The following is a 23,714-nucleotide window of genomic DNA, read 5'->3' as shown; positions in this document are numbered from 1 at the left end:
AAACATTATACCGTGTTTTCTGTATTATCTGTTACCTAGTAAATGGACAAAAACGAACGATCAGTAAGAAAATGTCAGTACAGATTCAGCTCAGGGAGGTTGACACGTGCAGTAAAAACTTATTTCTGCCATTATAACACACATACACACACACACATATATATATACATTAATAATTTATTTAGGTCAGTCAACAAACATTTTTGACAGAAAATTATAACAAACAGTATCTCAAATGAATCAATACCTTGCCAAAACAAAAAAAAACAGTTACAAATCAGCGAACACACGACCGCTGCCGACAACCAACTTTACAGGTAAATTTTAGCCATTCGCCATGATCCCTGCTGACACTCGGTGACCGATCGTGCTACGATCGCGGGGGATCGCGGAGGTCATCGCAACACGCGATGGTCACGAGGATACTCGGTGACGGAACCTCGGTGATACATCGGCCCATCGCGGGGGATCATCGCAACCCTTTGATGGTGACGACGCGTCGCGCCAGATCACCGTGATGGGAGGATAATCAATGATTTTAATGGACCGATCTGTAAATAAGCCGTCAACAAGCTTCCATCCTACTCCTTGTCGTCATTTCGACCGACACAGCCATCCATAGGGCGACACATATGCCGAAATATGAAGTTGTATTACGGGTAACTAGTGATCACGTGATTGTGTGTTTACTTCCAAATATAGTAATTTTTTCTTACCTGTGATAGATCAGGTCAGAGAAATCACTATATTTTGAAGTAAATACACAGTTTTCTCAAACGTGCTTGACACGTGCACTCTGAACTGTTATTCATATACATATGTGTATATAGGAAAGCAGTAATTACAAATTTGTTATGCCTTTATATAACAAACGCTTCGGTGATAAGATAGATGCAAATATATACTGATGAAATGTCGTCGCCGAGCTTGGAGGTAAAACCACGTCCGGGAGGATTTTCACTCCAAAGATTGGACCAATATGAACTGCACATGGCCATTGAAACCGTAATTTAAAAAAATCACTATGCTTTTTATATAACAAACGCTTCGATGAAAAGATAAATGCATATATATATATATGAAGTTCACCCTGTTTCCCAATTTTGGAAATGAAACTACGATCCGCGGGGGATATTCTCCCAAATGGTACAAAAAACGCGGTTTTTTTTTTGGAGTAAAAACTTATTAAATCGAGTCACGTGCTTATACTTCAATCATGCATTTGGCCGAAATGTGAAGTTGTATTATGGGTAAATTGTGATCACGTGATCATGTGTTTACTTCCAAATATAGTGATTTTCTCTGACCTGTTCAAAGATGAGGCGCCCGGATCACCACGGATTAGAAATTTGATCATTCGGCAACATACGGTGCCCCAGGGCTCTATTTATCTATTATGGCCTGGTTGAGAGGGCACTATTGCCTCATAGTATTGTCGAGGGATGGGATGGAGATGGTTTTAGTACATCACCCTCATAGGAGACCCGTTTTCATGTCATCGTAACAGAACACGTGAGGCGACACCTCGCAACGTTATTTTCATTTCGAGAGCACGTTGTTCCATTAAAAGGATAACGTACATAATGTATGAACTGTCACAGAAATTTGTGATTCTATAAAATTGGATTCAGCTTCACGAAGATTTAAAAGTAGATCAATACAGTGAACTGTCTTTTGTAGAAAAGCAACATTTGCTTCCATCCTCATCTTGACGTCTTGGTCGAAACGCAACGTTATAAGGACGTCGTGTAATGGTAACGTTACAATACATTCACGTTCAATTTCGCGCCATTTCAATAGTGCCCGCTTTCCCGGGCACAATTGCAAATAGTAGCCATGTGTGTAGCTAATCAGAATCCAGTATTATGTCACGTGATGTACTAATACATGTACGTCATAATGCCGGTGTTAACTCGGTCGTGATACGATGCCGACACGAATAATACGGGTCTGTCTACATTAAATCACGGTAAGTCTCCCGACAACCCACCGCAATGTGCCGGATGATTCACGGACAGTTCGGAGCACTGCGGTTTGTGCCGGTTTCTACACGATTATTTCACGGAGGAACTCGGTGTTGATAATGCTAGGTTTACACTATGTTCCCGGTGGCCACGGCAGCCCCGTTTCAGATCACCGTGGACAAAAACGTGGTGACCGCGAGACAGCGTGAGACAGCGCAGAAGGACGTGATAGACAAACGTAAGCGGCCGTGAATACCGTGGATGCCATGCCAGACTTTTTAAATTGTCAAAAAATTTGCCACGGCAGTCACGGTACAGATGGTGAACGCCAAAGGACGTAATAAAACGGGATTGATGTGACAAAACGTAACAGTGCGTACGAGGCCGTAACAAAACTTCCGGACGGTCTGTGGTGGAACGGGCACCAAGCACTTTCCCCGGAATCTCACGGTGATTTCAAGTTTTATGACGTTCTGTTTAGTTTTTTCCACGTTTTATCACGGTTGGTGCAGATTGGCTGCACGTTTTGTGCCATTTTGTCCAGGTTTGTCAAGTTTTTGACGGCAAGCCAAGGTGGAAGATAGCCGTTTCGATGCGTTCTGTCAAGGCACATCACGGCTTGTAGCGGTTGAAAGCCCGACGTGATACGGCGTGTTGCGTCTTATTACGGTCTTGCGTTGCAAGCAATATATGATGGAGTATCATTGCCTGGCCTAGTACATATTTGCTAATTCGTGGAGTTATTTGTATTAATAAGTAGAAATAGTCATTATCAAACACATTTAAACCATGAAATTATACCAAAGCTACCATTGCAAAAGGCAGATTAAGTGAGAACCATTACAGAAAAAAATAAATATTTGCGTAGAAACACTTGGCTATGATAATTATAATTTTGTAATCAAAACGTGTTTGAAATTACATTTTCGGCAATAAATATTGTTTCATTTGCTCCAAAAAACCCGGCATCAGACTTTCATCCCTAGTAGGCCTTGGCGGACCGTGAAAAACGTATCGGAGCTTGATCAAAACGTGTAAAACATAGCAGACCTCATCAGATCGTAACAGGCCTAGAGAGAACTTAGTGGTTATCCTTGATAGACCGTGCTTTAGCCGTGGTGTACCTTAAACCTCTGAAAACAGCACTTTCCCCTATATCCACGTTCTACCATGTAATCCGTAAAAGACAGTGGCAAAACTTCACAGGACTTAGCTCAACTTGAATACAGAGACAAAAATAGCCAAAATTCCACGGCGCACCACGTTCCGGGCAAACGGGGCTACCGTGGTCGCCAGGAACATAGTGTAAACCTAGCAAAAAAAAACCGCGTTATTTTTATCTCTTTTCATCATGTTAATAATCACTTTTTATCGCGTTAATTATCTCGTTTTAAAGCCTTAGTTATCTCGTATTAACCCGTTAATTATCTCGTTTTAACCCGTTAAGTGTCTCCTTTTGATGCGTTAGTAATCTCTTTTATCGCGTTGATTATCTCGGTTTAACGCGTTATTGATCTCATTTTAACGCGTTAGTTATCTCTTTTTATCGCGTTAGTTAGCTCGGTTTAACGTGTTACTTATCTCGTATTAATGCGTTAAATATATCGTTTTAACGCGATAGTTGTCTCTTTTCATCGCGTTAATTATCTCGGTTTAACGCATTAATTTATCTAGATCGATCTCGTTTTAACGAGATAGTAATTATAATTTCGTGTCTCGTTTTAACGCGTTAATTATCTCGTTTAAAAATGGAGAGACCGATGCCCAACTTCAAAGCCACATAGCCAACAACAGTGTACCTTTGAAAGGTTTTTTTGATGTGCAATAAGGACTAAATTACCGGTTCTGTTATGCTACCTCCAGTTCTATTATGAGATAGTCCAGGGGTGTAGAGATCGTAAGTGATCCGAACCCCTGGAGTATCGAGAATGTAAAATTACAAGCACATCTGTTCTACTTTATGCTCATATTCCCATACCTGTATCTGGGCTTTCTGTTGGTGATGGCACGATCTAAAACGAAAATAGAAAACAATCTTATTTTCGTTTCGAATACTGAATAGAAATATTTACCATGTACACTTTATTTTTTAAATCTCTAATGAAGTCATCTTGTTATCTGTCAGTTTTGTTATTTCTTGTAGTACATTTTCTATGGCATCTCTGCTTTCTCATATTAAAGACTTCAAACGTTGAACAAATCTGGAACTACTATTAGCTAAGCTAAGGTGTGAATCAAGTGCGAAACAAAGTACTGACTAAGGCATTCATCGCGCATTGGCCGATCGCCAGGCAGTATGCAGCCTTGCCTAGAGTGCTGTCATGGGAGGGCTGAAGTTGGTTGCGAGTTCCTAGTTCCTAGTTCCGTTTAATAAACGGAACTAGGAACCAGACCCGAGTTCCGTTTAACTTAAACGGAACTAGGAACCAGACCCGAGTTCCGTTTAACTTAAACGGAACTAGGAACCAGACCCGAGTTCCGTTTAACATACATAATGGCCAACGAGCGGAGTTCCGTTTATTAGGATTTCTATCTCTAACTGCATGTTCAATTACCTATTATATACAGGAATCGAACTTAGAGCTTCCATGAATAATACAGCACAGAATTAATCTCCTTAACACAAGTTTCCTTAAACGGATCTGACACCTAGAATCCAGTTCCGTTTAACTTAAACGGAACTAGGAACCAGACCCGAGTTCCGTTTAACTTAAACGGAACTAGGAACCAGACCCGAGTTCCGTTTAACATACATACTGGCCAACGAGCGGAGTTCCGTTTATTAGGATTTCTATCTCTAACTGCATGTTCAATTACCTATTATATACAGGAATCGAACTTAGAGCTTCCATGAATAATACAGCACAGAATTAATCTCCTTAACACAAGTTTCCTTAAACGGATCTGACACCTAGACTCCAGTTCCGTTTAACTTAAACGGAACTAGGAACCAGACCCGAGTTCCGTTTAACTTAAACGGAACTAGGAACCAGACCCGAGTTCCGTTTAACATACATACTGGCCAACGAGCGGAGTTCCGTTTATTAGGATTTCTATCTCTAACTGCATGTTCAATTACCTATTATATACAGGAATCGAACTTAGAGCTTCCATGAATAATACAGCACAGAATTAATCTCCTTAACACAAGTTTCCTTAAACGGATCTGACACCTAGACTCCAGTTCCGTTTAACTTAAACGGAACTAGGAACCAGACCCGAGTTCCGTTTAACTTAAACGGAACTAGGAACCAGACCCGAGTTCCGTTTAACTTAAACGGAACTAGGAACCAGACCCGAGTTCCGTTTAACATACATACTGGCCAACGAGCGGAGTTCCGTTTATTAGGATTCCTATCTCTAACTGCATGTTCAATTACCTATTATATACAGGAATCGAACTTAGAGCTTCCATGAATAATACAGCACAGAATTAATCTCCTTAACACAAGTTTCCTTAAACGGATCTGACACCTAGACTCCAGTTCCGTTTAACTTAAACGGAACTAGGAACCAGACCCGAGTTCCGTTTAACACAAATACTGGTCAACCAGCCGAGTTCCATTTATTAGAATTTCTACCTCTAATAAGATGTTTAATTACCATTGTAATACAGGAAGCGAACTTAAAGCTTCCATGAATAATACAACATAGAATTTCTTCAACGGGTTTGACACCTAGACCATGGTTCCGTTTAACTTAAACGGAACTAGGACCCAGACCCGGGTTCTGTTTAAGCTCAAACAGAACTAGGAACCATATTCGAGTTCCGTTTATTCGATCGGAAGTAGGAACCAGACTCGAGGTCAGTTTAAAAGCCGACGCTTGCATAGATGTGACTTTTTTAGATATATTTTTACAGGAATTGTCTTTGAAATTTCAGGACCATGTAATCAAAGTAAAAATCATTTCAGTGTAGATTTCTTTACACGAAGTCGACAACGAGACCTGTTCTGTTCTGTTTAATATTATGCGGATCTAGGAACCAGTTCCTAGTTCTGTTTAAGCCGATGTTGGCCTATACATTGCCTTTAAAGACTTTAATGAATATCCTGATGCTTAATAGTGCCCCGTATCGCAATACGGGTGCCTTATAGTAATCAGGTTGTCGGTCTATCTGTCCGTCCGTCTGTACGTCCGTCCGTCCGTCCGCCTGTCCTTTTTTTAGTTCTTTTTTTGTTACCAAGAAGTCTTAAATTGCAGATGTAGGTTACCTTAGTGCCCTTGTTCTGCATGTTACATTTTTGGGCCAATCGGTCAATATGATGGCCGACAGAGAAACAATTTTGATTTTGGTAGTTGAAGATATTTATCTCTATTAAGCACCAAAGGGATCTGTCTGAAATTTCAGAGGTTGGTTTCCCCTAGGTTCCTAGTTGCGTATAAGGCATTTTTGAACCGATCTATCAACAAGATAGCCCCAAATGGGCCATACAACTCAATCAAACAAAATCAACAAGATGGCCAAGAGACAGTCATCTTGGATTTTAATATTTATTGTTTAAAAAGCAGAGAAAATATTCCTCTTTCGTCAGACATACATCATTCTTTGGTACGCGCCAAGAATCCTCTAAGATAACTTGTAATATATACTGTCATCAATCATTTCGAAATCAGAGCTTCAATTGTACATTTCATTGTCAAGATATTACTTTTCCTAATCGCAAAGCACCTTGAGCGGGGCCTATTTTGACGTGTCAGTGTTCTAGTATTTAACAGTAATCGTCTTCGGAACCTTTAGGAACATATAATCACAGAAAAACTCAATATAGCGTAGAAACGGAGTCGAAAAACCATGCCCGAGTTCCGTTTAAGATCATACGAATCTAGGAATTAGACCCGAGTTCCTTTTAACCCAACGCAATCAAATTCCATATTCAGTTCACGTGCTTTTACTGACCAATGAGTTCGTTTATTATGATTCCCACGTGTAATAAGATGCTTAACTGGACATTTTTATTGGACAATATGACGGGTGTTCATCTAACAAGGAAAAGTGGTCAATGGCATTCATATCTTAACTCGAGTTATGAAGAAGAATTTTTCCTCATCTCGCACGCTTAAGTTAGCCCTGTTGCACCTCAGTTTTGGTCAAAGGTTCAAGCCCCTGGTTATGCAATACACGATAGACTGCCGTCCTCTTTGCCTGCTAAGCTTGAGTGTTGAACTCTGGAAACTTGGTCAATGAACCAGGTAGTGTTCGGCTCCAAGGAGCACCACACGATGGAGAGGCTGTTGCATCTCTCCATCCAGAATGTCATATATAAACTTGAAAACTTCTGCCCTGCCCTGAACAGGACATTGAGAGGATTGGCTTCTTTGAAGGTGTCATTACTCGTCAATGTCAGACGTGGTCCCTTCTGCCTTTTTTGAAGAGAATTCAGACGTTGAAGGCCATTACCTCACAGAGGTCAGTACCACCAAAAAAGAAAGCTAGAAATTCTGCTCCCACTATTATATGCGACCGAAGTCAAAGCCTTATTTCAATGGTAACATTGGGAAGGGTAGGAAGAGTACAAATCATTGGGACAAGACGAAAAGTTCCTGATTCGTCTCTCCGTCCTTGCTCGTTCCATACGAAAGGTCTGTTCTTGAGAATTCAGCCAGTCTCAGATTTAAGTCCTCCTCTCGTAAATTAGGGTTTGGGTAAGGCAACAATTCTCCATCTGTGAAGGTCTCGATATTCCTCGTTTTCATCTTCCTGAAGGAGATCGTCAGTCCACCTTCTTTCTAGAGTCAATGGAAGGATATCACCCAGGACCCTTGAGCCTTTTCTGTAGTGAAGGAGCGGTTTGGCATTCCATACTTGCGGCATCCGCACTTTGTGTCAACGTATGTATTTTTTCCCTCCTTCGGGGGATCCGGAGATGGCAGTTTCCATCCGGGAGGAACTAAGGACCATGCTTTTAAAGGGCGCGGTCGAGGAGGTGCCTATTATGGACTACACACTCGGCTTCTATTCCAGAATAATTCTGATCCGCAAGAGGTTTGGAGCTTGGTGTCCTATCAACTGCTGCTGGTTGTAGTGTGATTTCTGCACTCTAGGGAAGACATGTTCACAACTATGTCGACGAATTCCTAATGATCCATCTATTTCGGGAATCTTTGGATCGGAACACCCGTCTGGTCATGAAACTTTTGCTTAGAGTTGCTTAGTTCCTTAAAGAGTATGAGGTTCCCCTTCTTAAAACATTGTCTTCTTGGGAAACCGTTTCCACGCGGTTCATGGTATTGTCATTCCAACTTTGAAGAAATTCGAGAAGGCCAGAGATATTCCTCTGACCTTCAACGGCTGGCCCCTCGTTGGTATCTAAATATTCTGTGTTATCTCAACTCATGGGGTTTGCTCGGTGGTGTACTCTGAAAGGCAATTACAAATGTATTTCAGGGGGTTTCGTTGTCGTCCATGCCAGCTCCCACCGTTAACATGTTCACGGATGCGTTCATGGAAGTGTTAGGGGCTTACCTCGACATCCATTGCCAGTCGATGGAGTGGTCTGGGGAACATGCAGAAGATGATGGCTCTTCTGTTTTCTCTGCAGACATTTTAGAAGATTCTGCATTCCAATGCAGTTTGAATTGCTACGGACAACTCTACAGTGGTCGCTTATCTGGAGAGAAAGGGACACCAGCTCACGTCCTTTGTGCCCTCGATATCAGTATTTCCGTATTATTCCTATCTATAAGGAAATGCAGTTAACAATTTTAGTCAAGCATCTTCCAGGAAACGCAAATGTTCTGGCGGATAATCTCCAGGCGGCGCCAGCTGGTTATGACAGAACGGCATCTATATCCCTCGACCTTTTTGCCTCTTTTCTCAATAATCAGTTATCAACCTTTGTCTCTCCGTGGCAAACCAAATGGCTTGGGCCATAGACGCAGGGTTCTACAGAAGTTTCCGGAGCATTATTGCTCCTTCTTTCCGATAGCGCCACTGTTGCCGCTTCAACCCTGGTCTTCGGAGCTCTTGTCGTTTCTGGTGGCTCGTCCTCGTTCTCTCACCAAAAACAAATGTCTTTCGTTAGCATCGGCCCCAGACGTTACCTTCACGCTTGGACGTGATTTCAGGAGTCCTAGCTCAGACAGGCTTTTCTTCGGATATGTCAGCTCGCATCGCCCGATCAATTAGGTCTTTCTCCTCTGCCGCCTTCCAGTCACGCTGGAAAATCTTCTTTGATTGGCGTCAGGAAGATTGATCCGGTCATGGCCTCTGCCCAGCTGATTGCGAGTTTCCTTCTCTGTCTTGTTTAGGGAGCACAATCATGTACTATTGCAGGCTATCACACAGCTATTGCCAGTGTACTTTCTTTCCGTGGTAAACCAAAGGTAGGGCCTTCATTTCTTTGTTTTTCATTATTCGGGGGTTCAATCTGGACAGGCCTAACGTACAGTAGTTAGCTCCACAGTGGAACCTAGAACTCGTTTTAGAGTCATAAATGGGGGCTTCGGCTTCTAATGGGCCTTTAGGATCGGACTTCATAAAGTTTTTTAAATTTTAAGACTGTCTTTCTGCTTGCTGTTGCCTCAGGCCAAATGAGAAGTGATATTTATGCATTGTCTTTTCGCTCTTCGCGTATTTCATGGGCAAGAGCTAGCTCTGCCGTTACCCTTCTCACTGATCCTGAAATTTGGGCAAAGAATTGGGAACCAGGTTTTTCGCCTTATTCCATTAGAATCCCTTTCCTGTCAGTCTCTATTGAGTCTGGGGAGAATTATCAGATGCTTTGTTCCTGTCGGGACCTTAAAACAGGGTCAGCAGGATATCTCCTTCCAGTCCATCTCCACATTGATATGTCAGGTGATCAAGATTGCTTATGAGCCGTCTAATAATCAATCTCATGCGGAATGCAAGGTGAGGGCTCATGAGGTTAGAGTCCTTGCGACTTCTTTGGCTCTCCGCAATAGGTCCTTGTACCAGGACATCAGTGTCTTCTGCCGTTTGGCGTGGTCAGTCTACTTTCACCTCCGGTCTCTGTCCTTCCACTCTGATGGACTGTTTCCTTGGGCCCAGTTTCGATGACTCAGTCTGTGACTGTTCCTCCTCAGTATACATTGAATGCATTTATGGTCTTTTAACCTTATGCGAGCAGGTTTCACAATGGTGCACCTCTTTCCACGGAGAATTATTATCCGTTTTTACCTTTGTTCATTCAACGCTGTTTTATATTCTCTGCCTGGGGCCTGTCCCCTACATTTACCATTTGACTGGGCTGCCTGGCTTCGGACTCGCCATTACGGTAAGAAAGACAAATTCGCATACTAAAGTTATAGTAGCGTATTACTGTAAAGAAATTGAGGTTTTTCAATGTAAAACCAATTTACATGATGTAAAACTAACAATGACTTTATTGGGTTCCACTCTTCTGTCCTCCCTCCCTTTCCTCCTCAGTCATTTGGCCTCGTGGCTACATAGAAGTGTTTAGGAAGGGACATCATTCTATATACTCTCTCGTCGAGTACGAAATAAGGTACGGTAGGGAGACGGGATTCTCAAATATACTGTTTTCAGGGCTATAAAATTCGGTGTATGAAGTGAATTTGAATTATAAAGTTATAGTAAGTATTATATCATGAAAGTGGCTTAACATTGAAAAAAACTCTAATTTCCTTATAAAAGACTTCTTCTCTAAAACTAAGCACGATATATAACAACTCATATTGCAAAGGTAGTATCTGTATGGGGCGAGGATACAAAATTATAAAAAGGGTATGGCTTATCCCCTTGGGCCTGAGGGGCGGGGCCAAAAGGGGTCAATTTGTTTATTTCCATATAAACGACTTTTTTTCTGAAATTAAGTATGGGATAGTACTCATATTGCGATGGTAGCATCCTTAAAGGAATTCAAAATTGTAAAAATGCTGGGACTGACTCTCTACCACTATTGATTTGCACTCATAATCATATGATATTGAAAGCATCATTATATGATGGAGATTTAAATTAAGCAAATCGTGGAGCCTGTTTTGCTATTTCCAACTGTAAGAGTTTTTGTGACAATTACTTCATAAAACAGGTGATTCTTCGTGAGCTATTTTGTTGACTCACGGAAGGATATTCTTAACCAAGATCAATAGGTACAATATACATGTATATTTCGAAGGCAGTTTTGGTTTATGCTTGCAGTTCGATAAAATGCACATCAATTTAACAAGATATTAAAATATCAGAAAAATATTAATTTGAAATACTCCTTCACATAAAAATAAAAATAAATGGAGAAAAATAATCTGGAAATCTAAATATTTCGATGAAACATTGTTAGATTTGAAATTAAAAATAAAATCCTTTTACCATGGGGAATAGATAAAGATATCTGTAAATATGGCAAGCCAATTTAAAATTTATTGAAGAAGCAAGGTCCATCTAGAATTTGATCGAATTATATAAGATATCATATATTATTGTATTCGATATCAGGCCCTTCAGGTCAGCTTTACAAATGTTTATACAAGCGTGGGGTTATACGGAACTCAGGTCTGGTTCCTAGTTCAGTTAAAGCTTAAACGGAACTCGGGTCTGGTTCCTAGTTCCGTATAAGCTTAAACGGAACTCGGGTCTGGTTCCTGGTTCCGTTTAAGTTAAACGGAACTGAGGTCTAGGTGTCAGATCCGTTTAAGGAAATCTGTGTTATAGAGATTAATTCTGTGTCGTATCGCTGCTGAAAGCTCAGAGTTCGATTCCGATATATAATATGTAATTGAACATTCAATTAGAGGTAGAAATCCTAATAAACGGAACTCGGCTCGTTGGCCAGTACTTTTGTTAAACGGAACTCGGGTCTGGTTCCTAGATCCGTATAAGCTTAAACGGAACTCGGGTCTGTTTCCTGGTTCCGTTTAAGTTAAACGGAACTGAGGTCTAGGTGTCAGATCCGTTTAAGGAAATCTGTGTTATAGAGATTAATTCTGTGTCGTATCGCTGCTGAAAGCTCAGAGTTCGATTCCGATATATAATATGTAATTGAACATTCAATTAGAGGTAGAAATCCTAATAAACGGAACTCGGCTCGTTGGCCAGTACTTTTGTTAAACGGAACTCGGGTCTGGTTCCTAGTTCCGTATAAGCTTAAACGGAACTCGGGTCTGGTTCCTGGTTCCGTTTAAGTTAAACGGAACTGGAGTCTAGGTGTCAGATCCGTTTAAGGAAATCTGTGTTATAGAGATTAATTCTGTGTCGTATCGCTGCTGAAAGCTCAGAGTTCGATTCCGATATATAATATGTAATTGAACATTCAATTAGAGGTAGAAATCCTAATAAACGGAACTCGGCTCGTTGGCCAGTACTTTTGTTAAACGGAACTCGGGTCTGGTTCCTAGTTCCGTATAAGCTTAAACGGAACTCGGGTCTGGTTCCTGGTTCCGTTTAAGTTAAACGGAACTCGGGTCTGGTTCCTAGTTCCGTTTATTAAACGGAACTAGGAACTAGGAACTCGCAACCAACTTCAGCCCTCCGCTGTGATGTACCTCTTCAATGTCTGAACAAACCTCGTAGCATACAAAAGGCAACTTCACAACTTCACGTGCGGTTTGAATGACAAATCGCTATCCATCAATTTACATTTAAAATTTGAATTTCATTATCTTCCGTTTAAAATACTTTCACATTCCTCCTTGTATGAACAATTGTTTAACGTGAATCGCGCTAATTTTCCTTATTTAGAAATTATACATATTTTGGCTTCACGTTCTACGTAAGACAGTGGATCGATGGAAATTATACCAGTATGTATCTTGAGGGTTTGCACGGGAATCCTGCACTATATTTATGGCTTAAATACGACACTGCGTCATGCTTTATTTTATATCCTGCTACGAAATGTGCTCAGATTTGAATAATAATCTTATTTAAGTAACCGTCTGTTTAGATAAAAAAGGGGGGACCCAATGAAATGTCCATTGATTTATTTGTGGGGATTTCATAAAATGATGTGGTGACTGATTCAAAAGTAAAACGAAACTCAATACATATCATATAAACTCTAAAGAAGTTAGATTTAGCGTTAGGAAGCGATTCATCGCTATTTGTTTAATAAATAATATCACCAGTTTTACTTCTGAACTTTATCTTTTGATCCAATTATCACAAAACACTTTTTCCGTATTCCACGTATTTTGTGTTAGTTTGGAAAAAGAGATTTGCTAGTTTGTTTTACCAACGTTTGCTATAGTTAGTTAGATATTATACTATCAGTTACATACAATGATGTTTGGAATAAAAATAACATTCTGGAAAAGTTTGGCCATCTACAGTTGTATTTTCTTTCGGAACGTCCTGATCTGGTAGATGGTGACCAGCAGTATTGCTTTGTTCATGGTTATCAAAAAAGTCGTCCTTTTCTTGATCTTCTTACAAAAAAATTGATCAAACAAATTAAGAATGTTTTAAAATTTAAAAACAGCAATCAGGGGTTTGTTTGGAAATGAAGAAAATATTTTACAAACACGATAAGTATGTTTACACGATTGGATATATTTTGTGGAGTAAAGGAGTTATCAAGCTTCATCATACTGTCACCTTTACCTAATTTATAACATAAATTTTAGCAATCTATTAGAAAAATCAACAAGCTACATGTATGTTCCATTTGTCAGGACTGTAGTTTGTTAAGATTAAGGAGAAAATATATAATGAATCGATCTAGTAACACATCAGCAAACATACAACAAGAAATATGACGATCCATGAGGTTTCCTGCAGTAATTATCTACAAAATTACAGATTATGGAATAATCAGATTCATCAAAGAGGTACAATGTCTATTCATAATCAATAAAACTAATTATTATGTTTTTATGATAAAACAGAACAAATTTTGAATTATTTTAAATACTTACCTGTGTTTGAACTTGTCCAAATCATGTTCTGATGCATTGTCGGAAGAATTATCTACAAAGAAAATGACTCAATTATTTCAATTAGACAATGCCAGCAGTATGTACTCTGATAATGTTCTATAGTGCATATAGTTTTCTCAGTAGTGTTTGCGATATCCTAATTTGTAGATACTATTAAAACCTCCGAATCTGAAATATATTTTATATCGTTTAATTTTTGTAATGTCCAAAAGACCAATAAAGGCGCAGCCCTTTGTGCCTAAACGAAGTGCGAAGCACTTCTAAGGTAACGCATACGTGAAAGTATAAGACAAAAAAAATCTTAAAATCCAATCCTACATACTGATAAACGTCAGTTTGCGGCCGCCATGTTTTATTTAAGGATTAACTTGAATAGATTTTTTATGTTATGGAGATATAACACAAAAATCTGAGTGTACTCTAAATAAACCGCGAAGCGGTTTTTGATGAGAGTACACTCAGATTTTTGTGTTATATCTCCATAACATAAAAAATCTATTCAAATTAATCCTTATAATTCAATTTACTAAAGATAATCTCTTCAACATTTAAAATTCATTTTGGGACTCTTTTGTCTATGAAATTATTACGCCGTCAAACGGCGACGCCATTTTTTCCTTTATGGGCTGATAAAGTAAATTTTTAAGCCAATGGAAATGCTCGTAACAAGCAACATTGAATTATTCATATGGGGAGGGAAATAATGGGTAATCAGCATGGATATGACGCTCTGAAGTAATCTTATAATATCATCGAGAGGTTTAAACGCTCTCATGACAAATCTAATCTTTATCAGAAACTCAGTGCTATCGCTCTTTATTTGAAAGCGTTCAAGTGATTTACACCACCTTCCAATATAATCAGTTGACTCAAAACGGAATATCTGTTACGGAAATAAAATGACTTCCCTCTTAATGGGGATTTTCTTCTCAAATGGGGGTTTTGGGACAAGGATAGAACGTGAATATATAAATGACAAAAAAAAAAAAAAAAAAAAAAATAATAATAAAAAAAAAAAATGAAAAAAACCCAGATAATTCGAATCCATTATTTCCATAGATTGCACCTTTTCACATTACATAATTAATGATTGGTCTATAGAAACATCTGGCTGTGCCCTTTAAGACCTTGACTTTAGTCATATTAGAATCGTACACGAAAATATCAGGTAGACGGCCAAAATCACTTGACAGATCCATGTTTGATAATTTTTTTTTCATCGTGCTTAGAAATATAAATTGTATTGCTTCCCAGCTTTTTCATCTTGCCATTGTCAGCAAAATACCAAAAAATGATAACGTCATTGACAACGGACGTCGCAGTTACTCCGCATGTACTGACGACGTCACGTATTTTTTCTAGCGCTAATGACATTGTCTTACATCCCCTGTCTAAGATAGAGTCATCGTCTCCCTAGTAACCACACGATATCTTGTGAAGTATAGGGGTATAATAGAATTGGGTCTGTCAAGTGGGCAGGGATATCTCAACCCGAGTGAATGATTTTGGCTCGTCAGTCCGAGGCTTGCCGATGGTTGACGGCAAAAATCGTTCCAGAAGGTTTAACTATCCCTGTCCACTTGACAGGACCATGTAAGTTTAGTTTTCCCCATATTAAAAAAATGACGTTTTGTAATACGCCGATTCCGGATAAAGGGAACTCTTCTATGAAAGAGATAGAGAACGTTGGATTTGGTCAAGTTACGGCGAAAAAATTAGGGCACATTGTTCCGTCATAGCGGTTACATTTATAAGATAATATCAATATCCGAGTAAAGCTCATTATCAGTAATACTTGCCAGATAAAGGAACTAATACGAACTGTTATGTTTTGTGTTTCTTATTTGTTGTTGATTTTTGGAAAAACGTACCCAGGTAGGCTATGAATTTTTTTTGAGTGAGACGTCGGATACCGTTGATTTCCTACTGTTAGGGGACAGCTCCATTTAATGCCGTAACGTAAATGTCATTTCTTTGTGAAGTGTCTAAACTCATTGTTCATGCATATTTTGAATACATTTAATTCAATTTGTTTTAATGATTAATGTTAAATGTTCTGTCATAATATGTAATTTTCCACCCGTGTAGAATCATTACATATGCCGTCATTATGTTTCAAATGTGCCCTAAATAAAGTTACGTGGTGATGAAAGTTACATGACTAAACTGACTGAAAGCTGAATTCCGTAAAAGTGTGAGCTTCGCTTGATTGGTTGCCATAATTTTGACACACATTGGTTCGGTATGTAACAAACCAAAGTATGTCACACACACATTGGTGTATGTAACATACATAGATACATTACATATACATTTAGCAAAAAGAAAATCGAACGGGTTTAGATATTGTCGTAAATGTACGCCAAATAGTGACGTGATATTGTATATTGTGACGTAATAATTAATATTTATGACGTCATGTACGTTAAATGTAGTTGAAGAAAAGAAAGAAGATGGCGTTGGTCATATTTTAGTCCTCCTCCACATATACACATTTTTAGAAATTGAAAAGATACTTCAGAATCTGCAGAGGAAACTTTCAACAATCAGAGACACTGATGACAAAATTTTACAACAATTAGATGAAAGTGACCCCATAGAAACAGAAATCATAAACGAAGATAAGTATGCCTTTGATTTGGAACAGAACATCGATAAGGGAAGAAAATATCGTTTCAAAACACGCCCATCTTGTTCACTTGATGTCCATGCACAGAATTTCACACCTAATCCAAATCTATTACCTGATAGCCAGTCTATCAACGTAAACTCCAATATGAACAACGGAATTCATAACACAAACAACACAATACGTTTCACAAAAGTAGCCCCGTCGTTTAATAGACACATATCATCTCAGTACCACAAGTTACCGAAACTTGATCTACCTATGTTTAGTGGCGATATTCTGGAGTGGTAATCTTTTTGGGATTCATTTGACACAGCAATATACTCAAATCAAACTTTGGGCGACGTACAGAAATTCAATTATTTGAAGTCTTTACTGCGAAATGAAGCTTTACAGACGGTAATGGGGTTTGCGTTAACAAACTTGAACTACGTGAAGGCAGTATCTTTACACCATGAACGATTGGGACAAGAACACAAAATAACACAAAGATACATGTACATGCAAGCTTTGTTAGATATTCCTACTCCCAACAATTCTCTCGTTGGTTTGAGACAATTTTACGACGAATTTGAGATATACGTGAGAGGGTTGGAATCACTTGGTCAGTCAGAAAACGTCTACGGCGCTTTTACTAGTCCCTATCATTTTGAACAAACACTCCGGGAGAAGTTCGCAAAGCCCTCGCGCGGGGAACACAAGTCTACCAATTGGACGCTGTATGAAATTACAAAAAGGTCTGTTGCATGAAATAAATATCATTGAAGAGGGAAATTCATATTAACAAGTGAAAGCACTTCCGATACACCGCCAATTACAGTAGCATTCCTTGCCAGCGCGAAATCGAAGGATATGCCATCTACCGCGTACAACCAGAGCCGTGCTTGTTTTGTAATGATTGTAATGATGAAAAAGCGATTATGTTTCAATTGCTTAGGTCATCAACAGACTTGCAGAATGCAAATCAAAAGGTTAATTGCAGGAAATGTCATAAAAGGCATCACACAGGTTTATGTATAGCTGTTGTATACTCTCAACGCCAACAAGTTACGTTCCCAGAGAGAGAGAGAGACACACAAAAAACACAACGCGAAATAATCGAGTGGAACTGTTAATAGTAACAAATAGTAACAAGGGAGTAGATCACCAATACAGTGCACTCGTTTTTTCGGACCACGCTTGTGTTGAAATCAACATCCTGTTTGACGAAGGCGCTCAGCGATCCTTTATCACGGAATCATTAGCGGCTGAATTACAATTAAGACCACACAGAACGGAGTCTGTGCAACTTTCGGGTTTTGGTGACACAAACAAAAGAGTGAGAAAACTGGAAGTAGGGTTGATTCATTTGAAAACTATTGACGGAGATGACGTTTCAATAGAGGTGTTGATTGTTCCTGAAATCGCGGTACCGATACAAACCTACGTCGGAATTTCACGATTATCGCACAAATATGAAATATTTGTCGGGTCTGAAACTTGCCCATCCTTTCACAAATGGCGATTCGTTTGAGGTTTATTTGCTCGTCGGCGCGGATTACCACTGGAAAATTGTTCAGGATAAGATTATCAGAGGAAATAGCCCTACAGCTGTCGAGTCAACGGTTGGCTATCTTTTGTCAGGCCCAGTTGTATCAGGAAACAAAGAAACGTCGAACATTTCAATGAAGAATGTCATGTTCTCACACAGACAGGAGGAATGCGACATAGAAAAATTTTGGAAAGTGGAAGCGGTAGGAACTGAGGACAAAAAGAGCGGGAAAGATTATGGCGAGTTTTCAGACTCATACATGTCCTCTTCAATAGAACAAAGGGAAAACAGATATTGCGCAAAACTTGAATGGCAAGAGGTCCACGCACCTTTACCTACAAACAGAAATATTGCTTTCAGTCGTGCATAGAATGTTGTAAAACGCCTTGCAAAGGAACCGTCCCCACTGCAAACATATAATGATATCATTACTGAACAGGAGCGACGTGGATTTATAGAGAAGGTGGACGAAACTGTGAAATCAAATAAACAAAATACATTATATCCCACATCATCCAGTAGAAAAGAATCATCTACTACATCGATCAGAATCGTGTTTGACTGCAGATTGCAGGCGAATTCGGCAACACCAAGTTTGAATGATTGTCAGATGAGTCTCAATGATCTTACCACCATTCTTTTACGTTTCCGTGAAAAGAAATATGCTGCGTCAGCAGATATAGAGAAGGCATTCCTCAATGTAGGGTTAGACGAAGAGAATCGTGATGTGACGAGATTCTTTTGGTTGAAAGATACCTCAGTTCCAGAGAGAGGATTCAAGGCTTACAGATTAAAATCAGTCTTGTTTATTGAGCTACGTGCTTCGCCCTTCATATTGAATGCATCACTCCTCAACACACGAATGGATCAGTATTCAAACGAGGTACGTATGTAAGACACCAACGAACTGTAATCAAAACGGGATTTGTATGGCGACAATTATCTTGTCTGGAGTTTTTTTATCTTGCGGACTGAAGAAGGCCCTATAGTGGGCTGGAATATATATTCCATAGAAATGATTTTGATTTTACTTTGAATTTATTTTGGCCTTTTATTTCGAATTATAAATATACTAGCTTTATACCGTTTTTCCTCATTATGAGTTTTTCTTTAGAAAAACGATCTTCTACAATACTACGACTTCTCACGTCATTTTCTTGCCGCGAAGTTGGATTCAATCTCGATCATGGGCATTTAACAATCGGAAGTTAATGGATTTTGCTTCTAAGAAAAAAATCTTGGATGAGGATAATCCTATCAAAATCTTAGGATTAAGATGGAACACTATCAAGGATACTATCACATTTGCAGAGCAGAACCGATGGATTTAAAGGACGAGACTGTGACAAACAGAGAAATATTACGGCAGTCATCAAAGGTTTTTGATACTCTAGGAATTATTAGTCCAATAACCGTCCGGGCCTAAGATGTTAATTCAAATATTATAGACAAAAACAAACTCCAGTGGGATGAACCCATACAAGAAGAACTTTTCCGGGAATGGATTGAAATAAAATCATTTTAGACAAGGCTCTACAGATCGAAATCCCTCAACCTTATTTCGAAGATTCGCTTGAAAACAAAGAGGATGCATCATTAAATGTCTTCACAGACGCAAGCATGAAATCGTACGGAGCATGCGCTTACATTGTTTCCGGGCAACAGTGTTTGATTGTTTATGGTTAAGGATAGAGTAGCACCCTTGAAAAAACTAACCATTCTAAAATTAGAACTGATGGGAGCAGTTATGTGAGCAAAAACTGGCACAATATTTGTTATCAACATTGCATTTATTACGTGTTGTTTTATGGTCAGATAAACTGGTTGACAAAGAGAAAGAGTGGCCACAGTGGATAGACCAAATAAAACCAGCACTTCAAACAACCGAAGATCAAAATACAAGTAACTGTCTCAGAGTCATTTAAAACAAAGATAACCGGGGATTCACAATGTAATGGACATATCTAAATTTGGATCATACAAAAAGCTCCTCCGAGTCACAGCATATGTACTAGCGATTTATATTGGTATGCAAATCAACGTCTCCTTGGCTTGGTCCATTGAAAGTGGAAGAACTCAAGAACGCATCTGAGATATGGATTCGGAATGCCCAAGAAAGAAACTTCCAAGATGAAATCGTTCAAATGAAGACAGGGAAAACAAGAAAACAAGATCAAACAGCATCGAAAGACAACTGAAACTGTATATGGATGAACAAGATCTTATTCGTTGTGGCGGAAGAATAACGAAATGCTGCGGTATGTGAAGCCACAAATTTCCCCATATTTGAACTACTAAGGATGAGGTGACAAGTGTGATCGTGATGGACACCTCACCGTGAATCAATATCACTCATGGATCGGCAGCACAGTTACACTATTGCGTCAAACATTTGGATCCCATCCATACGACAGCGAGTAAAAGCTATAATTCACAAATGTTTAATTTGTTGCAAATGTAGTGGAAACATCCTTCAAAACCCTGACCCTCCACCGTTACCTAAGGATAGAGTGTTGCAGTCAGCTTCATTCACTGTAACCGGCGTATATTTCACAGGCGCGCTTATGTTAGAGACAACGAGAATGTGGAAAAGGTTTACTTGTGCTTATTTACCTGTGCAAATACAAGGGCAGTCCATCTTGAGCTAATTGAGGACTTAACAGAGGAAAATTTCATTCTTGCGTTCCGCCGCTTTTCGAGCAGGAGGTCCCTACCAAATATCATGATATCGGAAAATGGAACTACCCTTTGTTGCTGCTTCTTAAGAAATAGAACGCCTGTCTAAATCAGTAAGTTTGAAAGAAGAACTCGGACACTTGGGAACCACATACCCAAAAACGCGCACCTTGGTATGGAGGCTGGTGGGAGCGGTTAATCGGCATGACAAAAACATGTCTAAAGAAAACGCTTGGACGAGCATTAGTGAGTAAAACAACACTGCAAACTGTGATAGTGGAGATCAAAAGAATTCTTAATGATCGTCCATTGACTTATGTGTCATCAGATTTGTTGGATGAAGACCCAATTACACCATCGCATTTACTGCATGGAAGGAAACTTTCATCACTACCATACCCTATAAGCAACACCGAGGATATCCAAACTTCTACAACGACACACGTCCACGCTAACAAGTTATACCGAGTACAAGTACAAGTCTTGGAACATTTCTGGTCAAGGTGGAAAAGGGAATATCTAACATCCTTGAGGGAATATCAATGTATTTCCGGAAACAATGATCAGAAACTTAAGGTTAGTGACGTAGTGTTAGTGTATAATGATATCCCAAGAAACAAATGACCTTTAGCCATTATAGAAAAACTCGCCGCCGGAGGAGATGGTCTCGTCAGATCAGCAACTATAAGAACCAAGAATGGAACGACTACAAGACCAATAGGTAAACTATATCCTCTGGAAATCAACGTGGCAGATGATGTGGCACAGAACTATGCCAGAGCCGGACCGACTACACGTGCAGCAAAGACTGCTGCTGTGCAAAAGATAAAGAACTGGACAAAGAGTTAATTCAGCATTGAAATGGAACTTTAAACATTTCCTATAGTATCTATAGAGACTGGATAATTGTTAGAAATGTGTAGTGTTCTGGTTAAACTTAATATTTATAGATTGGTTAAATCATTTCACAATTATTTATAATGCATCCATTGACATACAACTTTATATATCAATTCATAACTATTATCAATAATTAAATCATTTGTGTGGCCCAAGTATGTCATCAATGTACGCCAAATAGTGACGTGATATTGTATATTGTGACGTAATAATATTTATGACGTCATGTACGTTAAATGTAGTTGAAGAAAAGAAAGAAGATGGCGTTGGTCATATTTTAGTCCTACTCCGCATATACACAGATATATTATATAATTTATCATCAAATAATACACTAGGTACATTAGTGTCAAAATAGAGAAAAACCAGCAGCTTAAACTTGAGGAATTGCCAAATGAAAAAATAAAATATAAAATATAAAATATAAAATTCTGATATTATCTTATGCATGAATTGGTGGTAGAAATTCGTTTGTTTTGACCTACCTTTGGATTCAATGCTTGAAACCGTGACACCCATGACTGCCTGTTAATGACAGAAAGAACCATCTTCAGCAATAGGAAAACAAAACAACATCGTGAATTTTTTATTTTGTAACGATTTAGTGAATCAACATACATTTAACAAACGAACAAGAGGCCCATAGGCCTTAACGGTCATCTGACTATTAGCACAATACAACATACTTGTTTATACATTTAAGCCTATTTGACCCCTGCGAATGAAGATCAAGGTCATTTTCTAAAAATAAATGTGGCCCTTCATCCCAGCATGTCATAGGCCAAATATCAGGTCTCTAGGCCTCTTAGTTATTCACATAAAGTTATTTCAAGACTTTAGCCCATTTAACACCTGTGACCTTGGATGAAGGTCAATGTCATTCATTTGAACGAACTTGATAGCATTTTATCCAAGCATGTCACGGGCCCAATATCAGGTCTCTATGTCTCTTAGCTTTTCACAAGAAGTTGTTTAAAATATTTAAGCCTATTTGACCCCTGTGACTTTGAATGGAGGTCAAGGTCATTTGTTTGAACAAACTTGGTAGTCCTTCATCCCAGCATGCTGCTGGCCCAATATGGGTATCCTGGGCCTTTCAGTTCTTGAGAAGAAGTCGTTTAAAGATTTAACCTATTTGACCCTGTGACCTTGAATGAAGACCAAGGTCATTATTTTGAACAAATATGATAGCCCTTTATCCCAGCATGACACGAACCCAACATCAGGTCTCTAGGCCTCTTAGTTATATAAAAAAATTGTCTAAAGGATTTAGCCTATTTGACCCCTGTGACCTTAAATGAAAGGTCATTTATTTGAACACATTTGGTAGCCGATCACCCAAGCATGTTGTAGGCTCAATATCAGTACCCTGTGCATTTTGGTTCTTGAGAGGAAGTCGTTTTAAGATTTTAGCCTTTTTGACCCCTGTGACCTTGAATGAAGGTCAAGGACATTTATTTGAAGAAATGTGGTAGCCCTTCATCCCAGCATGCTACAGGCCAAAATTGAGAAGATATTGTTTGAATGAAAAGTTTACGGACGGCACACGGCGCACGGCGGACGGCGCACGACGACGGACGGTGCCCATGATGACAATAGGTCATCATGACCCTTCGGTCAGCTGACCTAATAAAATTCAAAGTTAGAAAATGTAGTTTAAAGGGACATGAACCTAATTAAACCATGTAAAATTTGAGTAAAATTCATATTTAAGACGTGTCAGATACCTTACTGTAGTGATACATGATACCGGACCGTCATAGTAAACCTAGATACCACGATAAATTGTGATAAATAAAACTTCCATAGTAGGTGTTGTAACATTATACAAACCATCCCACAATGTAACTGCACAAATGGGAAATTACCATTAAACTGTATGGTGGGTCAAAACTACTGTACAGTCGAAACACATAACGGATAAAAGAAGACAGTGAGTACAGTCAAGAGTCATTAACCTAACCCACAGTAGCATGTACATATATAAATGGATTCTGTACATGACTACATGGTAGCATAGTAAACTCCTTCCACGTTTTAAACTTGAGGTTGAGTACAGTTTGAAAACACAAAACGGATGTACATATGAGCAATAGAGTACATTCCAATGTCATGTGTAGGACAGAGTCCTACCTGTAAGTAACGGTGAACCATTATG

At 39.1% G+C, this 23,714-nt stretch overlaps 1 long non-coding RNA gene across 1 annotated transcript; it reads right to left on the bottom strand.

Moving 5' to 3' along the window:
• Nucleotides 1-3,938: 3,938 nt before the first annotated feature.
• LOC138312332 (uncharacterized) lies at nt 3,939-22,095 on the bottom strand. Its single transcript, XR_011206920.1, has 3 exons — nt 22,042-22,095; nt 13,800-13,851; nt 3,939-3,976 (listed from the first exon to the last, which is right to left on the bottom strand). It is a non-coding gene; the product is annotated as an uncharacterized lncRNA (long non-coding RNA).
• Nucleotides 22,096-23,714: the final 1,619 nt, after the last annotated feature.

Source organism: Argopecten irradians, unplaced genomic scaffold, assembly GCF_041381155.1.
Source record: "Argopecten irradians isolate NY unplaced genomic scaffold, Ai_NY scaffold_0277, whole genome shotgun sequence".
Lineage (NCBI taxonomy): Eukaryota > Metazoa > Mollusca > Bivalvia > Pectinida > Pectinidae > Argopecten > Argopecten irradians.
Note: the sequence above shows the minus strand (reverse complement) of the source record. Positions and strands in the feature narration are given on the sequence as shown.